Source organism: Chenopodium quinoa, unplaced genomic scaffold (assembly GCF_001683475.1).
Source record: "Chenopodium quinoa cultivar QQ74 unplaced genomic scaffold, ASM168347v1, whole genome shotgun sequence".
Taxonomy (NCBI): Eukaryota; Viridiplantae; Streptophyta; class Magnoliopsida; order Caryophyllales; family Amaranthaceae; genus Chenopodium; species Chenopodium quinoa.
In genome coordinates, this window is record NW_018742951.1 from 3,288,228 (window position 1) to 3,296,391 (window position 8,164).

General features: G+C 38.5%; 1 long non-coding RNA gene across 1 annotated transcript; it reads right to left on the bottom strand.

The window, feature by feature from the left end:
- Positions 1–3,836: 3,836 nt before the first annotated feature.
- Positions 3,837–4,361, bottom strand: LOC110728433. Its single transcript, XR_002512680.1, has 3 exons — positions 4,186–4,361; positions 3,973–4,083; positions 3,837–3,874 (listed from the first exon to the last, which is right to left on the bottom strand). It is a non-coding gene; the product is annotated as an uncharacterized LOC110728433 (long non-coding RNA).
- Between the last annotated feature and the right edge of the window lie 3,803 nt (positions 4,362–8,164).

Genomic DNA, 8,164 nt, shown 5'->3' on the forward strand with positions numbered 1-8,164 from the left:
ATATCAGCACAAACTTGTCTAGGAAAGGTTGAAACACTCTATTCATCAAGTCCATGAAAATTGCAGGTGCATTAGTTAATCCAAAAGGCATTACGGTAAACTCATAGTGTCCATACCTTGTCCTAAATGCCATTTTCGAAATGTCCTATTTCGCAATCATAGTTGATGATATCCTGACCTCAAGTTAATCTTAGAAAATATTGTTGTACCTTTTAACTGGTAAAACTGGTCATCTATCCTAGGAAAACGGTACTTGTTCTTTATTGTTACCTTGTTCAACTCCCTATAATTGATGCATAGCCTCATGCTACCATCCTTGTTCTTTAAAAATAATAAGGTGCTCCATGGTGATGTACTCGGTCTAATATATCCCTTTTCTAACAAATCCTGTAACTATTCCTCCAAATCACTCATCTCTGCAGGTGTGACTAGTAGAAAAACACAAATTAGCACTGATTCGATCTTGAAAATCGGTGGGAAACAAACAAGGAAGGATTTAGCGTAAGAGCAATGGCACCGGTTCAAGCCAAACCGGTGCTAATTTCTTGAAATGGCACCGGTTCAAACCGGTGCCAATTGTAATAAAAAAAAGCTGCCCTCTTCCTTCTTTCTATTTCCCTTCTTCTTCTTTCTGTTGTTTCCTCAATCTTTCTTTCTCTCTATTCTCTCCTCCCTCCTCAACATCATCTATTTCCCCTCATTCTGTTGTTCCTCACTCTCACTATCTTCTTCCATCCACCATCTATTTATCTTCTTCTTCTTCGATTTTCCTAAAATTGATTTTCTATTCATCTTCTTCTTCTTTGTTTTTCTGGTTTCGATTTTCCTAAAATCGGTTTTCTATTCATCTTCTTCTTCTTTGTATTTCTGGGTTCAATTTTCCTAAAATTGATTTCTATTCATCTTCTTCTTCTTCGTTTTTCTGGGTTCCATTTTCCTAAAATCAATTTTTCGCAAATCAGAAACCCTAGATCTGTGTTTGAGTCCCTCGATGTCGGCCATGAATGTTTTCCCATTACACCTTGCATTATTTGAGAACGATGAGGTTGAAAAGGGGTTAATCTTAGCTCTAATTGACACACTTGATCAGTGGTCGTCGTGGCTTGAACTCCTTTACAGTTCCGGCAAGGGCCTTGACATAATGCTCCAACTGAGTCTCCCTATTTGAAATGAACTTTCTTGCTGACATTTGTTGGTAGATTTCTGAAACCCTAACCTCTCTGTATTTAAGTTTTCTAAATTTATTTTAATTCTATAATTAGAAGCGTGTTTAAGTGGCATACGTTGCTGGCGGGCTGGATTATGGTTGCTGGATTATTGCATGCAAGGGGACTATTGTTGAAATTTACGTTTTCTGTTGATGAATGTCGATAAAGGAAGAGAGGTTTTTGTTGATGAACACTAGACGAAAATCCTAATTTGGCACCGGTTCAAACCCCCCCTAAGGCACCGGTTTTGAACCGTTGGGGATTTGAGGGATGCCAAATCCTCAAAAATTTGGCACCGGTTCAAAACCGGTGCCAACTAAAGCATTTGGCACCAGTTAACCGGTGCCAACTACCTTGAATTTAATAAAAACCGGTGCCAACTTTATTGGCGCCAGTTTTTTTTTTAATAAATTCAGTGTAGTTAGCACCGGTTTTAAGCATGAACCGGTGCCTTTGACTTGTTTTTTTTTTTTTTTTTTTTTTTTTTTTTTTTCCGGCGATAATATATATTAATATTAATACTAATAAATATAATAATAATGAGATCATGTACATAATACCGATAATTAATAATAATAATAATAATTATTATTATTATAATATTAATAATAATTAATATTATTAATATATTAATAATAATAATAATTGAAAATAATAACAAGGACATAAATATTGATAACAATCCCAAAATATGATATTAATTAGAAAAATGTGTTATAACTACAAACAAACATAATTAATTAGTAATAATGTAGTACACTAAGCTAGTTAAAACATAGATAAATGACATTTACAAATTAAATGTGATGTAGGCCGCCAACATGTCTCGAATTACATTGAGTTCCTCGCTCGTGAACGGATTTCCCGTTTGTCCCTTGAAAAACTTGGAATACATATACAAAACGTAAGTTAGTAGGAGTGAACTCATAAACAGTTGTAACATGTCTTTATCACTTATTTATAGGTGGACAAGGCTTGAAATTACAAGAAAATAGCAATTAAGTGGTTTTAGAACGCATTTTTAACCAAAATGGCCCGAGTAAGGCCATTTTGACAACTAGGATGCCTATTTCCTGCATTTCTTGTCTTGTGAACTCATAAATAGGCATAACATGTCATTATCACTTAGTTATAGGTGACTAAGGCTTGAGATTACAAGAAAATAGCAATTAAGGGGTTTTAGAACGCATTTTTAACCAAAATGGCCCGAGTAAGGCCATTTTGACTACTAGGATGCCTATTTCCTACATTTCTTGTCTAGTGAACTCATAAATAGTCATAAAATGTCTTTATCACTTATTTATTGGTGAATAAGGCTTGAAATTACAAGAAAATAGCAATTAAGGGGTTTTAGAACGCATTTTCAAGCAAAATGGCCCGAGTAAGGCCATTTTGACTATTAGGATGCCTATTTCCTACATTTCTTGTCTAGTGAACTCATAAATAGTCATAACATGTTTTTATCACTTAGTTATTGGTGACTAAGGCTTGAAATTAGAAGAAAATAGCAATAAAGGGGTTTTAGAACGCATTTTCAACCAAAATGGCCCGAGTAAGGCCATTTTGACTACTAGGACGCCTATTTCCTACATTTCTTGTCTAGTGAACTCATAAATAGTCATAAAATTTCTTTATCACTAAGTTATTGGTGATTAAGGCTTGAAATTACAAGAAAATAGCAATTAAGGGGTTTTAGAACGCATTTTTAATCAAAATGGCCCGAGTAAGGCCATTTTGACAACTAGGATGCCTATTTCCTGCATTTCTTGTCTTGTGAACTCATAAATAGTCATAACATGTCATTATCACTTAGTTATAGGTGACTAAGGCTTGAGATTACAAGAAAATAGCAATTAAGGGGTTTTAGAACGCATTTTTAACCAAAATGGCCCGAGTAAGGCCATTTTGACTACTAGGATGCCTATTTCCTACATTTCTTGTCTAGTGAACTCATAAATAGTCATAACATGTCTTTATCACTTATTTATTGGTGACTAAGGCTTGAAATTACAAGAAAATAGCAATTAAGGGGTTTTAGAACGCATTTTCAAGCAAAATGGCCCGAGTAAGGTCATTTTGACTACTAGGATGCCTATTTCCTACATTTCTTGTCTAGTGAACTCATAAATAGTCATAACATGTTTTTATCACTTAGTTATTGGTGACTAAGGCTTGAAATTAGAAGATAATAGCAATTAAGGGGTTTTAGAACGCATTTTCAACCAAAATGGCCTGAGTTAGGCCATTTTGACTACTAGGATGCCTATTTCCTACATTTCTTGTCAAGTGAGCTCATAAATAGTCATAACATGTCTTTGTCACTTATTTATAGGTGGCCAAGGCTTGAAATTACAAGAAAAGAGCAATTAAGGCGTTTTGGAATGCAATTTCAACCAAACTGGCATACCTCTTCAAGCTGTTGTGTGTGTCTGTACAATGACTCACTATGTTAAACATGAATCTCATCACGTATAGGCCACAATCAACTCCGTTATCTTGTTGTGCGCACTAGCATGAGGAAAAAAGTACATGAATCAAACATACATAGCAAATTAGCAACATCTTACGCATTGTATATTACGAAAATCACAATATCATGTGGCTTTACCATCGGTGATTTCCTTGTAGGACCTCGAGGAGCTCGAGAATTTATCTTCTTCATAACACTACATAGAAAAGTAAGTTCAAATTTGATTGTTTTAATTAATATATATGAGTTAGGTTATGATAATCAATAACAAGAATTGAAGCTATGTATATTTACTTTTGTAGTATGGACTTCACGAGGCGCTTTCTTGGTTGAGGTAACCGAGCAGAATCAAAGAAGAAGATTGTGTTACTGGAAACACAAATCACCAGTAGGGTCCAATGATAACTACGTACATACATTCACACGAGACAAACAAATCAATAATTAGGCTAGTACAACATATAAACTGGGAAAACAAATGAATTTGACAAGCATAATCGGACGTACTCCTCATAATATGTGGCAAATATAAACATGTCTCCCGCATGCACTGATTCCTTGATACCCCATTCAACATAGTACAACACGTCAGTGTGGTTGCCTAAGATTCTAGCAGTGGAGATCTGCTCAGGGCATAACCACCCAATTTGACATGGAGAACCAAGCTCCCATAAGTGCTCCTGGAGTGCTTTGCATGCATGATAATAGAATGTTAATCGAAAACCAACCGACAATCACCACTAAACTGAATAACATAAATTGAGTACTAGTTGAATTACCTGATGCATATTTGAATGAGAGAAATGTTAAGCATTGCACCACTTAGAAATTCCTTCACATCTTATTTGAATAGCCATGCCATTGCATCATCATCGTAGTGGAACATTTCCTTAGGTAGTGGAACTTGAATGGGGTTGTCACTTGGCAACACGCAAACACGGTTGTGCAGATAAGTTAACTCCTTAGAGAGCGATTTGAGCACCGTGTCTTCAACTAGTGGAGTAGCTTGCATAGCTGCACCTCGTGAAGAGCTCTTGTTCGACGCTTTTCCACTCACCGAGCCATGTTCACTCCTCTTCTTTGGCATCGGTTGATCAATGCTTTTTGGCCCCTCCACCCTCTTCTTTGGAGTTTGGCTTTTCCTCGATGGTTAATAAGACTAATCACACAAAAGGTTAGAAAAGAATTTCATCCAACTCTTGGGATGAAAATTGGGTATAGAGTAAAGCATGAACTTTAAATCTTAATTACCTGGTTCACCAACCGTATCGAAGCACATGGCCATTGCACAAAACTACCTTTTGCCGCCCAAAGTGTAGTAAACTCATCCTCCTCTATGGGCACATGTATTAGGATGTCCTCGAACCTGACAACCACAGAATGGATCCCGACCGAATAATACTCAGGTTGAAGCGGTCGCAAATGGACCGTACCTTGTTCGGCCGGTTGTGCACTACCATATGCAATGACATTCAAAGCTCCACTAAGCGATTCGCCTGGGTGAAGAATTTCACAACGGGTCTCTTCCTGCACCAATTTGGAATATCACTTGTAAGAAACAAGTAAAAAAAAAGAAGAAGAAGAGCAAAACAGGCATGAAACACAGAACAACAGCAACAGCGGAATAGCTGCACAGCTGCTGCCTGCTGCCTGCACAGCTCACAGACAGGATCACAGTTCATCAGGCAGTTAGCACAGCTCATAGACAGCACAGCACAGGAGCAGTGAGCTCACAGCACAGACACAAATCATAGCAGGCAGCAGGCAGACACAGCTCACAGCACAGTCACGACTCACAGCACAGACATAACTCACAGCTCACAGGACAAACACAGCTCACAGACACAAAAACAGCAGCAACACAGCACAGAAACAATATAACTCATAGCATCAAAGCAGGCAGCACAACTCACAGCTCCACAAAAACAGTAGACATAGCTCACACCACAGAAGTAGCAGCAACACAACACGCTCACAGCACAACTCACAACATCACAGCAGGCAGACAGCAAGCACAGAAACAGGCAGGCAACAAGCACAGAAAAAGCATGACAGAAACAGCATGACAGCACAGAAACACGACAACAATAGCACAGAAACAGCACAAAAACCGGTCTTTATAGGAACGAAGAAACACGAAACAAACGAAGAAACGAAGAACATTTACAGCACATAAAACCGCAAACTTCATCCAATATAAAGAAACAACACAAATTCACAGCAGAATCAAAGAACCAATATCACCATCCAAAGAAATAACTAAACAACTCACCTGTAGAACTGGAAAGTCATAAGGTGTTAGATTTTCAAGCTCCCTCAAGTACGCATGTGCAGGATTACTAACCTGCAACAGTGTATTGATAGTGCGAGGCTAATTAGAACCCTTGTAACTAAAAAAAGTCAAAATTTATACATTAGAAACCACTTGATCATGTACCTCCTCGTCTGCATGTATCTCATCTTCTCCTTGTTTTCGTGGGTGACTAGAAGAGTCGACCGGTGTAGCCGAGGAGAAAGGCAAGCTCGACAAGTTCATTTGCTTTGCCCTAGCACACACATGGTGCACCTATGCATGCGATGAGCTAGCCTAGCCTAGCTACGGCTACGCTCATACTTGTTGCTTGTGATTTTGCGACGCTCGGTCTCGACGCCCTAGGCTCGATTTCTAACGTCTGTATTCGTAAAACTCTGTCGACTCATTAAATCCTTTCGGATTAATTCGTCGTCTCGGATCGGTGATTCGATTGGGTTCGATCCGAAGGGTTCAGTTAAGATTAAGCTGTAATATCAATTTTACCTCGATATTACTGATCGGAAGCGGCCTCCACCTAGGCATTTCGATCACTTGACCTTACTGAAGAATTAGCTCTGTAATAATTCTGAACCCTCTATCGGAAGAATACACTTGTTGGAAGGACACCATTCCTTTCAATCTCCCACTTGTCCTTCCGGACAAGTGTGCATACAGTGTATAGCTCATTTCCTATGTCACTTAATGTTTCTTCGTGAACTATAAGGTAAGATTATTTTTCATCCTTATTACGTTCAGAAGTGTTTCTCGATCTCCGAGTTCGACTGTCAATAAGCAGATGATTTCTAAAATCCATCTGAGCATGGCCATGCATTTTCACAGTCTCGCTCTTCGAGCGGCCTTGTAAACAACAAAAAATATTCCCTATTGTTAGTAGGGGGACAATCCCAGTCTTGTATTGTAAGTTCTTCTTAAGAGGACATAGTCTCCCGAGTGTTCCCGTTATGATCCCCAGTTACGGCAGACGTTTGGAAACATCAAAGAGTCTAGTACTCAAACAAGAAAACTTCACAGTACTCATGGTCGGAGGAAATAAGTTCCGATAGTCATAATGAGAAGTGGACTTATGACAAAATTTAAATTTTCTTAAAGTACTCTCATAGGTCTTATCCAGTAAAGTTCTAAACTGTACCTGTGCAAATGATTTATGACCGTCACGTTCTCGCAGCACAAGAAACGGTGCTGTAAATCATACTACACACTAATCTATGGCGGTCATTAATCGTCCATCTGTTAGATGACCTCGATTAGGGACACTTTTCGATTTAATATTCAATGTTCACTTAACAGGTGTTTCTTTATCAAGACATGGTCTTGATACCCTTTTTTGAATATTTCCGTAAATCGAATGGACTCATTATTTAATTCTAAACCACAATTAAATAGTAATGGAGTGAAGGATAATTTTGCACAAAAATTAATTACTCCATTAATGAATCGTTTTAATACAGTGTCTTACATTAAAAATCCTATTTAGTTAAAACACATGTACACGGAATGTCAAAGCCAGTATCCAACATGCTTGATTCCCATTGCCTCAATGTGCTTGTTGTGTTTCACTTGAGGCAAAGGTTTAGTCAAAGGATCGGCTACATTATCATCCGTGCCAATCTTACAAATTCTGATTTCACCTTCGGATTTCCATTCCCTTATCATGTGAAATCGCCTTTGCACGTGTTTGACCTTCTGGTGTTCTCTCGGCTCCCTGGCCTGAGCGATAGCTCCATTATTATCACAATAGAGGTCTATCGGTCCCTTGATTGAGGGTACAACACCAAGTTCACTAATGAACTTGCGAATCCAAACAGCTTCCTTAGTTGCTTCTAAAGCGGCCAAGTACTCGGCTTCAATTGTAGAGTCTGCAGTGGTGCTCTGCTTGGCACTCTTCCAGCTGAACGCTCCTCCATTAAGACAGAATACAAATCTAGACTGTGACTTGAAGTCATCTCTGTCAGTCTGGAAGCTAGCGTCGGTGTAACCTTCAACAACCAATTCTTTGTGGCCTCCATACACCAGGAATTTATCCTTGTTCCTTTTCAGGTACTTAAGGATGTTCTTGGCCGCATTCCAATGCGTTCTCCTGGGTTCGATTGGTATCGACTCGTTGCACTTAGGGCATATGATACATTTGACCTTGTACATATCATGGCATACATGATCGATCCGATTAGCGAA